This window comes from Musca autumnalis, unplaced genomic scaffold (assembly GCF_047663935.1).
Source record: "Musca autumnalis isolate F117 unplaced genomic scaffold, ASM4766393v1 scaffold_2, whole genome shotgun sequence".
NCBI classification, from domain to species: Eukaryota; Metazoa; Arthropoda; class Insecta; order Diptera; family Muscidae; genus Musca; species Musca autumnalis.
This window is the reverse complement of record NW_027411755.1, coordinates 108,314,690-108,332,180: the sequence shown is the minus strand read 5'-3', so window position 1 is coordinate 108,332,180 and position 17,491 is coordinate 108,314,690. Positions and strand designations below refer to the sequence as shown.

The following is a 17,491-nucleotide window of genomic DNA, read 5'->3' as shown; positions in this document are numbered from 1 at the left end:
ACGGGCGACAAAAGCGAAATCGGTTTGTAAGATTCACCTTTGCTGGCATCCTTTTCGGGCTTCAGTAGCTGGCCTATTTTCCAGACTTCGGGAACGATGTGTTTGGCAAGCGACAGGTTGTAAATTTAAGTGAGAAACTTGACTGCCGGCCGTCCCAGCTGTTGCAGTCTAAACACCGCCGATGCACGCAACAGAGTTTACTTCCTCCGCAACAGGTTTTGATTCACCTTACAAAAGGATTTTACTTCCCATCAGTGCAGTGTAGATTTCGACATTGACTCCAACTGTAGATTACTATTTCGTAAATTTTATTTTACAACGTTTTGGAAATGTTTGTTGTTTTGTAGGGATCTACAAATCGACTTTTTGAGCGGGGTTCTCTAGTGCAGGCAAGGAAACTTTTATAATTGGTCTGTTCCTTTACTTTTAAAAATGGTAATTGTTGCAAAAATGGTAAAAGTGGTGAAATGCTCTCATAGCATACAATTTATGCTTTTAAAAGTAAGGAAACACTTTGCGGGTAAAAACTGGTAACCTCAGGCACGTAAAGGAACACGACTAATACCAAAGAGCGCAGTCCGACTCTACTTTTAGCTCAATGATTGGGACCCAGCAAAATGTTCGATGACAGATCATGAGTTGAATCATAGGTGCAAGTGACTTGTCATAGGTGCAAATTTAGGTGAATCACCGATGAAATTTACAAGGGAGTGACACCTGATTTCACCTGTTCATTGTCATGGCATTTTGCACCAGTTCATTGTCATGACATTTTGCACCAGTTCATTGTCACGGCATTTTGCACCAGTTCATTGTCACGGCATTTTGCACCAGTTCATTGTCATGACATTTTGCACCAGTTCATTGTCATGGCATTTTGCACCAGTTCATTGTCACGGCATCTTGCACCAGTTCATTGTCATAGCATCTTGCACCGGTTCATTGTCATGGCTTCTTGCACCAGTTCATTGTCATGGCTTCTTGCACCAGTTCATCGTCATGGCTTCTTGCACCAATGCTTTGGATCCGGATTTTTGCCAATCAGAAATAAAATTCGCAATACAATTATGTAATTTGTTGAATTAATAAGAATAGAATGCGCAGATGATTTGTATCGCCAGATGTTATTTTTCTTTATTTTGTATGTAATTTTCAAAATTATATATTATATTAATCTGCAATATCATATTTATCTCTTCCGATGGCTGCAAGATACTTCTTTCAACTTGGGGGTTCCGTTTTTCCAATATTCGATAAATTATGTGTCAATCTCTGAACCAAGCTCATCGTTTGGGAAATCTAGTATAAATTTGAATTCTGTTATTTTATTTCAAAAGAAAAAGCTTATCCTGTAATAGTTACCACGTTATGGTCTCTTTTATACTTATTTTACCGATCTCCTACTTTGCTTCTCTCACTTTGCATGCCATGCTTGTGATATCGTGATCTTTCCATTGGAGTTTTGTTCCCTCGGGTCGCATAACGTCAAATGGCTCGTATTCATATGCCGGTGGCATCTTTATCCATCCTGTTAACATGGCCCAACCAACCCAATAATTGCAGCTCGATATGTTTTACTATATCGGTGTTGGTCGGCTGGGGAAGCTCGTGGTTTATAGACCGGGTCTTTTTCATACTTCTTTTTAATATCCACAAAACGAAACAGGTTTCCAAACACAAAATATATTTTTCTTTTGTTTTATATCAATTTACATTGTATTTTTAATTAAAATATATAAATTTTGCCACTATCGACCACTTTCATCTGACTTTTATTTTCATTTTAACAATTACTTTTGCAAGTACACAATTATTCGGGTATATGAGTATTTGATAATGTATTGTGCGGTTACTTATCAATTTATTTGAACTCATGATAATATTGTGACAAAGATCGGATCTTTCACGACTTCAATTGCACTCATGAAAATTGGATGAAAAAGATCGGATCTTTCATGACTTCGATTGCACTCATGAAAATTCGATGAAAAAGATCGGACCTTTCACGACTTCAATTGCACTCATGAAAATTCGATGAAAAAAATGGGATCTTTCACGACTCCTTTCGCACTGATGCAAAAGAACCAGTGAAATCATGATTTCACATGGAATCACTTCCATTTAATTTTGCTGGGGACTTCCTAGCATAATAAATCTTACATTGCTTTAAACGTACGTATTTAGATAAATAAAAGAATATCTACATGTGTAAAAATAAAAACACAAAATTCATCTCTATTGGATCGATGGAATGGGTTCAAATGCTAAGGAAAAGATCGGATCTATCACGACTTCCTTTGAATTGGTTCAAATGCTGATGAAACGATCGGATCTTTCACGACTTCCTTCGAATGGGTTCAAATGCTGATGAAAAGATCGGATCTTTCACGACTTCATTTGAACCAATGCAAAAGATCCAGTGAAATCATGGCATCTCATGGAACCACTTCCATAAAATTTTGCTGGGCACCGGAAAAAATATTCATCCGGATCCGAGCTTAGGGGTAGTTTACACTATATGTAAATGTCATATGACATGAAATTTTCCATCGTTAAATATTCACTAATATGTGGAATATTGGAGATTTTCCTTACGCCATTTGTTCTGTGCGTCGACCCCAACAAAAATATAATAAAATTACGTCTCCACATTGCCGCCGTGGGTAGATATGGAATGTTTTTATTTCGTATCATATGACATTGATAGATAGTGTAAACTACCTCTTAGATGGTGGTATGAATGGTAGTATGAATATACAGATTGATTGGTTGGTTTGTTGATAGATTCAAATGTTTAGGAGTTATTATAGACTCAAAGCTGGATTTTTCTGCCAATATTGATGGCTTATACTCTAGGGTAATAAGTATACTTCGAAGGTTGTATTCTACAGAACTGTTTTTGCCATTTAGTATTATTCCATGTTAATGTCTATTATATCTTATGGCATAGAAGTCATTTCTGGTACAACGGAGGAGAATATTGATAAACTAGAAATACTTTTCAATATGATAATTAGATTTGTCTACAATTTGCGTAGATCTCAACATGTTTCTGCTCATGCCAGTAACTTTCTTGGAGTTCCCTTTAAAATATATGTTAAAGAACGTGTTATATCATTTCTTTACAAATCTGTGCTTTTGGACCTACCTGGTGTTCTACGAGAAAGACTGTGTTTTTTCAGATCTACTAGGAATACACAATTACGTTATCCACGTTTTTCTTCATCCGTTTATGAAAGATCATTTATTGTTCGCTCTGCGCGTTTGTGGAACGAACTTCCCACTGTGCTACGTGCTAACAAGTTTGAAAGCTTTTCTCTCAGAACAGCTGAGCCATAGTAGGTTCGACAATGATGTTTTATAGCAGCGTCGGCTGATGTTGCTGAGTAGATTCTGTTTGCTCTGGTATTGATTTGATCATTTTTGAACCATCAGCAATAAATGTAATTTGTATACGTATTTATTTATTTATGGCTGGGGAGCCTATACTATATTTTGTTTTTGGATTCACTTTGGCAGTTTTGTTGTGATGTGTGTTTTACTTACTATTTGTATGTAAGTTAAGCTTAATTTCATAGTTGTTGTTTTCAAATTTAAAAACAACAAGTTTAAAGTGGGTGTATTTAAAATTGATTACTTTCGGGGATGGCAGAGAAGACTAGTTTCGTCCAACGCCACTGAGTCCTACTACACTATTTCTTTCTTCCGAATCCAGACCAATCAGTCCAAAATCTTTAACAAAAATTCTGTTTCTGCAGAATTGTTAGTTTTTGTATTTCATGCATACACCTTCTATAAATTTACCTTGATGATCATCATCAGGGAGTTGACTTAGTCGATTTGTAACGACTCCATGCACAAGCAATTGTTCTGGTATAGATCAATTAGATTACACCGACTTTCTGTTTGCGAAGGGGTATTTTAAACCACTGTGACACGTCCTTGATTGATTGATTGATTTGCTGATTGATACTTCATTCCTTTCCTTAAAGCCTTAGTATTGAAAATAAATCACTTTTATTACGGTTGGCGTTGTCGTATCCAAAATTGCAAGTTGACGTGTCGTAACTATTTGGTATATATGAATGTATTTGTACAAAAAAGCTATTCTTTTGGAAAATAAAATGAATAGAATTGTTAGTATATCATTTTTACACTTTTAATGCAGAAGAAAAACCAACCTTACAATTTTACTATCAAAATAATCTTTTGGCGTAGACGTTTGTGCAGTCAAAGGCGTAGTCATTGTCGTAGTGTTATTTATTTAAAATTTACGACCATGTGATACCCTACACCACTACCCCTGGGAATTAGCTTTCAGCAAATCAAAATTCCTTAATGGAACAAATAAACTTATTGTAAGAAATAACTTTGTGGATTCTGTAATCTTATCACATCAATCTTTAATAATAATATAATAATTGTTCCACAAACATCCTAAAAGGGACAAAGGAGACTTCTCTCATATCAATGAGTGCACCCCGATTTATATTTCCTAATATGAGGACCTACAGTTTACCGCCGAGTCCGAACGGCATGCCCTAAGACACCATTTGTAGAGAAGCTTTACATGACTGTAATGCTCAGAAAATGTCGCCAACCCTACTGAGGGGTATTTTCCCACCGTTTAAAATTTAAAGTTATCTGGACGGGGAATAGATCAACGGCAGTCGTTCTTTTTTCATATGTAGGCTACTTTGGCGGTATATGGCCTCCAGGAATTAAAATATGGCCAAATATAAAATGTTTATATTTTTCATAAATCATAAAAAAGTAATGGTCCACTTCACCCGCTAAATAATATCAGATCATCATCCAAAATTGTAGGCATCTTCTTCGACCTAAAGTCTTACCTCGTGCAAAATTTCGTGACAATTGAGTTATAATTGCGAGCTCTAGCGTGTTTATTATTATACCACAAACAAATAATCGGATATAAAAGGTTGTAGCTCTGTTATCTTATCATGTACACCAACACAATTGACATCAATAGAAAGGTCAAGCGTTCCTCTTCCAAGTACAGCTTACTTGCCCGGAATGTCTCTTCCAGGAATAAAGAATTTTCACACAAAAGTTTTGGTCCATTTAACCCTCTCAATATTATCTAATCACAGTCTAAAACTGCAAACTTATTGTTTGTAATATACTCTTACTTTATTTAAAATTTCGAGGTAATTGGACTATTATTGCGACCTACAGAGCAGCTACAAAATCGGTGAAAATTTTTGTTTTTTGTCCATTTCATCCGCTAAATATTTCACGATCATCACCAATAACAATAGGTGTCTATTCTTGTCTGAACCCGACCTCCATGCAAAATTTCGTGACGATCGGTCCATAATTGCGGCCTGGAGTTTGATTACAATTTATAATGGACAGACGGACGGACACACATCTCCAAATCTCTTTATCTCGCCGAGATATGAAGATTGGTATACCACATTGGGGGTCTACGACGAATATTTCGCGGTGTTACATGAATTTTTCCCAAAACAAACTTATAATACCCCTTCCACATAGTGGTGTAGGGTATAATTATGAAAACCGAGTTTATTCTTATGGAAATATTAAAAATAGTAAAATTATGTACTTATTTTAGTTGTTCTCCAATATATTTTAATAATTATTACCTAAAAAGTATTTTGAAATTGATTTGATTTGTCGTTAACAAAATCGGTCCATATTTTCCTATTTCGGGATATGTATTTGAGTTCGCTTATTGATTTTGGGTTTTTTTGGATTATTCGTTTACATGTAACTTTTGAACTTCCTCTTCTCGCACCATGCGGATTAAAGAATAGAACTGATTGTGATATATGATCGTTGTCTTTGTGGAGAGTATGTCCTAGTCAGCCTAATTTTCTCGTTCTGACGTCTTTTTCAATTCCGTATTGCCTTGTGCCTTTGAGAATTGATCTTAGACATCTGTTCACAATCGCCTGCATTTTATTTGACGTTGCCTTTGTCACAAGCCATGTAGATGTTAAAAGCGGATTCTAGCTCTTTCGTAAATTCTACAAATGTAATGTAGAGTGTTGTGTTGAACATATAGTGGTCCCTGAACTGAAGTAATTTCAATGCCAAAAATGTTATTTACTCATGGATGTAAGTGATCTGGCATGTCATCTTTTTAGGTGAATCATCATTTTATATGAGCGTGAACCCAAAAGATGCTATTAATTTTCGGATCCTAAGCATAGCATTTTTACCAACCATTTGACATGGCATTTTCACCAAACCTTTGACATGTAATTTTCAACAACATTATGGCATGTCATTTTCACCAAACCATTGACATGAAATTTTCACGTCTTGTTTGCAAAATCAAAATGATGTATTGTATTTATTTATTCAAATGAATTCATGAAAAAACTACAATTTAATTGCTCTCCGCAATTGACTACGTTTCATCTTACAAAAGTTCAAATTTCAACATAGACTCCAACTACACACCATTAAGAATTATCAATGCTAAGAAAGCCCAAGGTTTGTATTAGACCATATTACAAGACAATTCAAGGCGTTCTGTACGTAATTTGAGCCAAGAATTCTGCAAAATCTATTAACGTCCTGAGAAATCTGAGGAAAAACGTGGATTTATCTACGTCCAAGAAGGAATATTTTGCACAAGAACAACTCCAAAGCTTTCTAGGGTCTCAAGATTTGCAATCTGACACTAATTTTGTGCTTTTTATAAAGTGCAATACCTAAAAGCGCAAAGAATTAAGCAAGGGTCAGCTTTAATGAGCCATACAAAAACTCCGACCTTAAATAACGGCAATAAACCCCCAAAAATTATTTTCTTTCCTCTAAAATATATCTCAGACACCCAGAGACATTCGTCTGAACTATAAAATGCACAAATTTTGCTGCTAATTCCATAAATTGTACAGTAATACACTTATTTCCTTGGGGTGTATGTTAACTTTTGTCCCCAACATTTTTTGGTTTTTGTAAAATTTACAGTTGTTTGTATTATGGAATATAATTTAGTTGTATTAAATATTGTATATTATCAAGATGAAATAAAACTGTATACTTTTGTCCCTGACTGTACATATATTTGATGTTGATTAAAGCTCTGTTCCTTTACGTGCAAGAATCTTCAAGTTTTACCACTTTTTACTCGAAAAGCGTTCCTTTACTTCAGACACCATACAATTCATATGAGTGCAGGTTACAACTTATACTACTTTTGCCGGTTTTACCACTTTCAAAAGTAAAGGAACAGACCATAAGTTTCATGTTAAATAGTGACAAAATACCCGGTGTACGAATAAATAGTGTAATAGAAAGATTAAAACTATGAATATTATAAAATTATTAATTAATTAATTAATTAAAGGAATTAAAAGGAACTTTATAACATTTTGGAAAACAAAATATGTAGCATGGCGGAATAACAAGGTGTTACATCGATAACAATAATCGGGCCATTTACCACACCAAACGTCAACATTTGTTCGCAAATTTTGACGTTTGGTCTGGTAAATGGTCCGATTATTGTTATCGATGTAACACCTTATTATTCCACCATGGACTGTAGTATATTTTGGGAAGAAATGATGTAGCTACATGCTTCGGGCTTTTGGTCAAATTTCGAGAAGCCGGGTTTGACTGATTTCATTCCATGTCAAATTTAGTCGTCTATTTAACGTTTCATCTCGATTCGACAGATATTGCATATACTTAAATCGGATTCAAGCAAACAAATGCAATAAAGCCCTTTTATTAAATATATTTATGTATTTGCAACTAACATCCTAGACACCATGAAAACATTTAAAATATCAAAGAGTGCAGTACAATTCTTTTTTTAGTTCGATGATCGGGTAGTTCCTTTTTATTGCAGGGTCTGAACGACGTTTCGAGCTTCGCACAACACCAATTGTTTAAAATTTGTTCTTGTCTGATATAGGATAAATGTAAGAGAACATTGCGACGAGATTTTTGATAACGTTGGTCGTGATTTCTGGTCTCCGACAACATCAAGCCTATTATAAATAATAAACCTTTAATAGCTTTAAACATATTTAGATAAATAAAAGTATTTGGTCCACCGGCAATTAGTGTGCGCTTACTGAGAGCAAGTGAGCGTAAATAATGCATTGAAGTTTATGCTCACTTTCTCTCAGTAAGCGCAAACTGACTGTCGATGGAGCAAATATTTGCCTTATGTGACCTTACCTTAAATATACATGTGTGTATATATAAAAAAAAAAAAAAAAAAAAAAAAAAATTCGCTCATTTACTCAAAAAATCAAGTTTCGAGAAAAACGCATTTTAAGTTGATGATGGAAATTTGATGATGATTTTTCTTCATCACCAGCCACATCTGCACCGACCGAAACGTAAAAGGTCAAATAAGAAAACTTCAAATAAATGGTCTGTTCCTTTACTCTTAAAAGTGGTAACAGTGGCAAAAAATGGTAAAAGTGGTAATCTGTTCTCATATAAATTGTATGCTTTTTAACCCTTTCCGACCGTATACGCACAATTGTGCGGGTAAAATTAAATCAGTATAATTTCATCAACATTAGACATTATGTGATGAGATCGGCAAAAAAACATAGTGTATATCCATATTTTATTATTCTTTTAAAGATCTGTCATTAAATGCTGTCCTTTCGTATTAATTTGATTGTTCAAGTAGTGTACTTTTTGAAGTTGCAAAAATCAGTCGAAAGGGTAAGTTTGGATATTAATTAATAATTATTTAAATTGAGAAATCTTGTATCAAATAATTATCGTCAGTAAAAATAAATAGTAAATATCGTGTGTAAAGTGTTAACTTCGTAATTTTTTGTGATTTTTTATATTTTTACGTCAAAACTATTTAAGGTACCACAATTGTGCGTGTTCGGACTAGATTATACAAATATTTTTACTTTTTTGTTCTTGTTCTCAAGAAGATTAACTGAAGACGGAATCTTAGATTAGCTTTTAGATTAAGGTTTGGAACACTTTAGCGGTGATTTTTTGTGCGCAGATGCAACTTGGGATTTACCCATAGCTGCAAACGATTTATCGGACCAGGAAAACATCAATAAAGACGAGTCGAATGTTCTACCAGAGACAATAGGAAATGTAAGCCAACCAGAGCTCCGAATACTCGCTCATATTCCACTCGCGAGTGAAACTCTTCTTGAATCCGAGCAAGTTGAGGGGGGCAAATTGCCCTCTTTCCCCACCCAGACAAAAAAATTACCCCATCCTCAAATAAGCTCGACCCACGTCCACCAAAAAAATTGCACCCATAAAAACTTACAGACTCCTCCACTCCTTCACTCGCAAGTAAATCTGAACTCTGAATTCAACTGGCAATAGTCGTAATATTTGTGAGAAAAAGTCAATTTGAGACTCAGTTTGAAAACTTGTGCGGCTGAGGAGACAATCAAATGTAGTTTGGAAATAAATCTATTACTTGAGCGTGTGGGACCTACTTGTAGAGATATTCTACGAAAATGTAATGCTAATTACTTCATAGATGAGCAAATGATACCAGTTACTTTGTCGGTGCCCCGTTAGATAAAGCCTTCCATATAAGCCTAGAGGAGTAGAATTAAAAAACGAAGATTTAACAACTTCCGAGGGGCTCGTCCTTGATTTTCAAATTTTACAGGGCTAAACTTCAACAGTTTCAAATATGAATTTAGTCTTAGGATCAGGCTTTGTTTTTCGTTGTTTTTTTTTAAAACACTTCCTGAAACTCCCTTATTTCACGACAATACCACTACAACAAGATCAGTTGAATCGTGGAATCTTTTCTACTTGTACAATAAAGAAGAACATAATAAAAATTTACACGAATGAATAACACATGAAGAGGGGTGATGTGAAAAATTCTGCCATAGTGAATAAAATATTGTCGTTCTTCAGTGGAAGGTTTCAAGTCCGTAGTTCTTGCATATTCAGCGTAGGACTGTAAATACGTGAACCGCCGAAAGAAGAAGCGCTGGGAAAGAAGAGAAAATGTACGTTGAAGTTCTACGTCACAGAATCGAAAAGGAAAACAATAACTGTATGGGTGACATTGATATTTGCTATCAATTAATGGAATCATACAGGTCAGCTTTTAAAACCAAAAAATTTACTTTAAAAGTATTCATCAATTTCATTGTCCTTGCTTGCTACAGTGAATGGATGCAATATCGTGATAGTTGCAAAATTAACTCCCAACATTAGAAAGATACCCATGACTTTTAGATTGGCGTTACTAAACAACTAACACTTATAGATAAATAGGAAATATTGAGTATAAATCTGAGGGTGAGGATGAAGAAGGATGTTGCCGAAACTAACGTTCATCCGAACAGCCACGTAAAAACAAAAGACTTAACTATCCGTCAAACTCTGACCCCTTGAACATGATTTGCCGTCAGTAAGATGCTGCCGACGTGTAGGGTGGAAATCAAGAACGTGAAATTATTACTCATATAGTAAATTATATTTATGTTTAAGTAAAAAACAAATCTGTTTCTTTAAGTATTACTATGAAAAATACAAATAAATAATATTGTTTCAAAGAAATAGGTTTTTTATTTTAAAATTAAACCGGACTGCAACAATTGTGCGTATCCTGAAAAATAAGGATAAAGGATCTTAGTGACGAAACTTATTAACTTAAAATGTTTTGTGTATACAGAAACAACAAAATTAAAAAAATGAGATAAATCGGTCACTAGGATAGGCTATAGGTCGGAAAGGGTTAAAGTAAGGGAACGCTTTGCGGGTAAAAAGTGGTAAAAACTGGTAACCTCAGGCACGTAAAGGAACAGGACTAAAGCGAAGCTTCCTAATACACCTAGCGTTTTAGGTGGCGCGGTTTTCTCCCCGCTTATATCTGCTACTCCTGTTACAGAATATGGGGGTCGAAAACTGATGCTACCATTGTGCCAGACCCAGCTCTGCCAAACCCGGCTACTAACAATTGTCATGGGCTTTGTTAACCCTTTGAGTGCAGCGAGTAATTCTACTCCAACTCTAAGGGGGAAAAAAACCAAAAAGATTCTACATCTCAACTAAATCATCGGAGTACTTCTGCTTCCTCTAACAGGGATGTTGAGTCTAGACAACCTAAGTTAGCTCAGCCAACATCGGTTGCCGCTGTTGAAGTTCCCGAGGGCTCTGCTAATCTTTTTAGTGTAGCGAGTGTACGCACTCCAACTTTAAGGAATAAAAAAGTCCTAAAAAATCCTACATCATCTACCATTGTAGCGAGCTCATCGACTCCCACTGTTAGAAATGTAGAATTTGGGAGACTTCTACAAACGCACCAACTCTCGCATCTGCTCTGTCACAAACCCCGCGAATCACCCAAAGACCTTTGTTAATGGCTCAGCCCATGAAAGCTGTTTTTGCTTACAGGTTCGCACGGCTGATGACATCAAATCTAAAATAAATGGAGATTATTTCCTGAAAACTTATAAATTAAAACAGCGCTACTCAGAGAATAGATCGTCATTCAAAATTATTGCACCCCAGAACATATTTGATCAGATATTATCGAGAGATTTTTGGCCTCCTAAAGCATTTATAAAAGAATTTGTTGAAAACTCAGAAAACATAGCTCACTTACCTCATAGGCCAGAGTCGACTCCAAAAAAGTAAACAATTCTATTTCAATTTGCTATCAGAACGTTAGGGGACTAAATACAAAATTGTCTCGACTGTTCACTGATAGTTTCGATTTCGAGTTTCAAATTATAGTATTTTCAGAAACTTGGCTGAAACCTTCTGTTTTAAATAGTGAAATATTATGCTCAAGATATCAAATTTTTAAAAAAGATAGAGTCATTAAAAAATTTGGCGTTGTTCTAATTGCAGTCGATTCCAAATACCCTTCTAACATTATTACATTAAATGACATATATGACATCGAGTTTATAGGAGTCTGTATTGAATTTGTCAAAATTAAATTATTTGTTACCTGTTCATATATACCACCTGCATATGACCACAATCTGTATTTTCAACATTTGTCTGCAATAAACTCAATAGCTACGAGAATGTGTGATACTGATAAAATTCTAATTCTAGGAGACTTTAATTTACGGTCAATTAAGTGGCTTTCGCTTGAGGACTCTGATGGTATGACACCATTGACCCCATGTGAGAATACGAACCAGCTCTCTTTTGATGTTGTAACTCGCTTCTCAGATATAAATATGTATCAAATAAATAATGTAACAAATAAGTATGGTAAGATACCGGATTTGGTATTTGTGAATAATACTCTAAATTTTGAAATTTTGAGAATTCATCCTGTATCTATTCCTGAAGATTACCATCATCCCTCACTTTGTATACAGTTGATTTATAACTCCCCAATTTCAACACCACTTACTTCTAAAACATTGAAATATGTTTTCAACTTTAAGACTGAATCTTCTCATTACTACCACAGAATGGGCCTCTTTGTTTCACTGTAATAATCAATTTGACCTTGAACAGGCTGTTAATAAATTTTATGACGTACTGAATAATTTTCTTAATAAATGTGTACCAAAAGTTAGAATAAATTCTTCTAATAAATTGCCGTGGATTACATCCGAATTGTCCGCTCTAAAAAAACTCTAAAAATAGACTTTTCAAAAAATTTAAATTCTACTATAGATTATTTAAATTATTCCATTGCTAGATCAAAGTAAAACATTGAAATTCACAGGTCTTATAAAATTTACATTGATAAAATTAAGATAACTATTAAATCCGATCCAAAATCATTTTATGACTTTGTTAATTTAAAACGAAAAAGTACCCGCAGACCTCATTTAATAAAATATAATCCAGCAAAATGTTCGATGCCAAAGATGCTATTCAAGAATGGGTGCAAGTGAAATGGAATGTAATTTTTTTAGCATCTTCACTCATTCTTTTTACAAGAGCGTGACCCCCAAAAGATGCAATTCATTTTCAGATCCTAAGCATGTCATCTTTACTAACTCGATGGAATGGCATCTTCAACAATTCTTTGGCTGGCATCTGTACCAATTCTTTGGCATGTCATCTTAATTAATTCCCTAGAATAACACTCTGATCGAGAATTTCTTTGGCACTACCTAAACTCTAGCAACTTCACTTGCAAACAAATCCAAATTTTTCCCACTGCTATGCGTTCGTCGATTCTCGACGAAAAAGCACATAACTAGTTTGTTGGTATTGCATACTACAGCAATAAACAACATTTTGACGGTGCCCGGTCTCACAATTAGGAGGGTTGGCGTTTTTTGTTTGGGATGACGACTTCTATTTTGTTTTTCAAAATTGTCAGGCTTAATCCCATAGTCGTTGTTTTAATATTTTATTAAAACAACTTTAATTTATTAGTGGGAAAAAATTGGCGATGTTTACCAAGGGGTAAAAAAAAATTTGGATTTGTTTGCAAGTGAAGTTGCTAGAGTTTAGGTAGTGCCAAAGAAATTCTCGATCAGAGTGTTTCTTTGCGCACGTATCTATTTGAGCTAGCAATTGACACTTGGGTATAAAAAGTTTCTTGTTGAAAAACAAGAAATAAGGGAACTGATGAAGATCTGTGGCGAGATCTGAAACTATAGTATTCCCTGCCTTACCCCTTGGTAATCGCCAATTTTTTCCCACTAATAAATTAAAGTTGTTTTAATAAAATATTAAAACAACGACTATGGGATTAAGCCTGACTATTTTGAAAAACAAAATAGAAGTCGTCATCCCAAACAAAAAACGCCAACCCTCCTATCAGTGTTTTTAATAAATTCTTGATTATTGAATTTTAGTAAAGAGGGCTTAGAAGAGGTTTTTCTTTTCAAATTAACAAAATCATAGAAGGACTTGGGATTGGATTTAAAATTATGTATCTTAAATCTTATTGAGGTACTCATATAACCTATGAGATTCTAGCGTATACTGAGACCTAGCAACAGAATAATTGGTGTAGTCAATCGAAGAACCTGATTTTTTATATTTTCGAAAAAGTTTGTTTTTAGATTTTTTTCTGGTTGATAACTCAGAAGTAATCCATGGATATTTATTAGAATTTGTAACTTTAATAGTTGGAATACATTCCATTATTTGTTTATTTTTTTTTTTTAATAATAAATTCGATTGCAAGTACTTATTATCGCAACATTTTCAAAAGTTAAATTTAAGTTAAAATTGTTAACATTTTGTGATAACGTTGAATAAAAAGAAGGCGCATACTTACAAAAAAAAAAAAAAACATTTTTCGATTCGCATGACCGCAAAACCTAATCTGAAAAAGTTTTTCGGTTCGCATAGCCGCAAGACGTAAACTCAAATTAAATAAAAATGCAAAAATCGACCTTAGGACTTAGTTCAAGTAAGTTTAAAGTATTTTGATATTTCAATTTGTTTTCTTGGAGTCAGGATTTTAACTGGGCTATATGTACAATAATTACAACAACAGAGAATTTTGCAACAACAATATTGTGGCTATAGAGAGCAAAACTTCCAGAAATATCATAGAAATAAAATATTGTTAACAGTCATTTGTCAAGTCAAGACATCAACGTGATGCTTTCTATATTTCATGCCTTCTGTCTGTTCATTTCATTCCTACGGTTCTTATCGTTATACTAACTATATAAAAATCATTACCTGGTATCGATGTCATTCCACGGAGTTAGTGAAGATATCATGCTTAGGATGTGAAAATGATTTGGATCTTTTGGGGGTCATGCGCTTGTAAAAATAATGTGTGAAGATGCTAAAAAGTTGACATGTCAAATCTATTGCAACCATGCTTGAATACAATTTTTGGCACTAAACATTTTGCTGGTCTACTCAACGCATATGAATGTAACGTTATATTCATATGACGTCGATACTCACGTCAAGGAAGATTGGCCCGTATATCGTGTGAGGATTTTTTTCTGCCAAACAATAAGTACTGCCTTATCTGCTTTTGTACTATCAGTACGCTTCTGAACTATCAGTACGGGTAGCGAATAACATTTCGAATTACCACCAAATTTCTGTTTTTAGAAAATATTTCATTCGTTCTTTTTTTGATTTGACAAAATATTTCCAAACAAGCAGGGGGTTGGTAGTAACTCCAACGAATTCATTTGCATAGAATTTTGCAGAAACACTGCTTACTTAGTTTAAAGCAGCAGCTGTTGGGCAATATTATTCTGTATTTTTATTTATTCCGGGGCAGAGGTATATGAAATTACACAAAATTGTTGTTACCAACGTTCACTGTTAATTTCGAGTAGAATCAACGCCCGTCGATGCCAAAGTTTTACTGTCAGACCCCTTGATGGTTGACTCAAATTATAATGTAGTTATTCTATGTATTGGAAGCTTTGGAAAAGTTGAATCTTAAAGTCCATTTAGACTACGCTGGATTTAGCAATTATCTGGTTTTATTTGACATATGTTGCATGAAAATGACAACTTAAATCCACTGGATTTGCTAAATCCAGCATAGTCTAAATCAGACATTATTTTTAATGTACACTCCACGTCAGTAGAATAGAACACCTAAATTTTTGTTAATGTTAGATTATTTATCCCAAAACGAATGAATCTGCGTTTTTAATCTTGTGGGGATTTAAAGTCTATGATGTTCCGTATCAAACACAGAAAAAATTTTGTTTCTAGCTCTTCGCGAAATGTTTTTCTGATCAATTTTCAGATAGTACTATGAAAAATAGACATTTATTTTTGGTAATCAGGATAGAACATTCACTTTATTTTCGCGAATTTTTGAGATATTAACGCCGAAATTTCTTTCAGTCGATAAAACAAGGCTTTCTAATCATTTTCCACCAAAGAAAGCCTATAAATTATTCCGCGGACACCGAAATAACAGCGTTAAAGGGTTTAAATTTACAGATATTTGAAACATCTCTGAATATTAATAGGAGTCGCGCAGTTATGTCATATTTCTTCACAATGAGATAGAATATGACACAGACAACCTCGACGGATACAATCGAGTGCTTCGGATGCTGATAAGATGGAACATTTTCAAAATAATTATGAAAAGCGTCAAAATTTCTCATAAAAACCATGACGTTTTGTTCAAAAAAACGGTTTTCCGCGAACAAGTCTGCCGTTCAACGGTTTGGAAATATGCTCCACATTTGAAGGAAGATAATCTGATACGAAAACAACCTTTATTTTCATACACTGAGAGAAATTTTAGTACTTTTTAAAACAAGATACGAAACCTAAAACCTCAATTTCCATGGCTGTGTTTTTCCGCGAAAACGAGTCTTTTACATTTGGAGTTCAGTTGAAAAAACTACTAATTCGTAAAATCCGATATGGAGAGAATAACCTGGTCCATTTATATTGGAGCATAACACTGTTTAGAACAGTCGCGGACACCGAAATAAGAACACATAAAAAATTCAAAGTCCAAAAGGTGTGTTCAATTTGAAAATGTGCTAAAATATCCCTCAGTGTATTAAAATAGCGGTTGTTTTCATATCAGATTATTTTCCTCTAAATGTGGAGCATATTTCCAAACCTTTAAACGGCCGACTTGTTCGCGGAAAAACCCTTTTATTGATCAAAACATCATGGTTTTTTTGAGAAATTTTGACGTTTTTCATAATTATTTTGAAAATGTTCCATCTTATCAGCATCCGAAGCACTCGATTGTATCCGTCGAGGTTGTCTGTGTCATATTCTATCTCATTGTGAAGAAATATGACATAACTGCGCGACTCCTATTAATATTCAGAGATGTTTCAAATATCTGTAAATTTAAACCCTTTAACGCTGTTATTTCGGTGTCCGCGGAATAATTTATACGTTTTCTTTGATGGAAAATGATTAGAAAGCCTTGTTTTATCGACTGAAAGAAATTTCGGCGTTAATATCTCAAAAATTCGCGAAAATAAGGTGACTGTTCTATCCTGATGACCAAAAATAAATGCCAATTTTTCATAGTACTATCTGAAAATTGATCAGAAAATCATTTCGCGAAATGCTAGAAACATAATTTTTTCTGTGTTTGATACGGAACATCATAGACTTTAAATCCCCACAAGATTAAAAACGCAGATTCATTCGTTTTGGGATAAATAAGCTAACATTAACAAAAATTTAGGTGTTCTATTCTACTGACGTGGAGTGTATTTAACTCATACATATATATGCAGCAGAAACCCGATAATTTAAAGACTTCAGAAATTATTATGAAATCGGTCCTTTCCCCTCTTATTTCAAACTATTTAAGTGCGAAAATATATATTCTTTATTCACTCTTTATATGGATGAGTCTAAAGGGGTACTCGAGTAATTAAAATAGAACATTATATGGTAAAAAAAATTTATCATTTGGAGAGAAAGCGCTTGAAGGGAAGAAAATATAATTCGGTAAGTTAGATGATAGGATGGTTTAAACATTTTACTGGAATATTTTAAAAATCTATATAGTGTTTTATTTTCTATTATAATTATTACTATTATTGTTATTTATGTTTTTACTATGATATATACTTTACAAATATATTTTTATAATTGTGTATTTTAATAC

The 17,491-nt window shown here is 34.1% G+C and overlaps 1 protein-coding gene and 1 long non-coding RNA gene across 3 annotated transcripts in view; one reads left to right on the top strand and one right to left on the bottom strand.

Annotated features, from left to right (window-relative positions):
* unc-13 overlaps positions 1-17,491 on the top strand; it is a 32,505-nt gene that overhangs the window by 5,509 nt on the left and 9,505 nt on the right. The window lies entirely within an intron of this gene.
* LOC141394430 (uncharacterized) lies at positions 589-17,483 on the bottom strand. Its single transcript, XR_012410413.1, has 2 exons — positions 3,149-17,483; positions 589-3,083 (listed from the first exon to the last, which is right to left on the bottom strand). It is a non-coding gene; the product is annotated as an uncharacterized lncRNA (long non-coding RNA).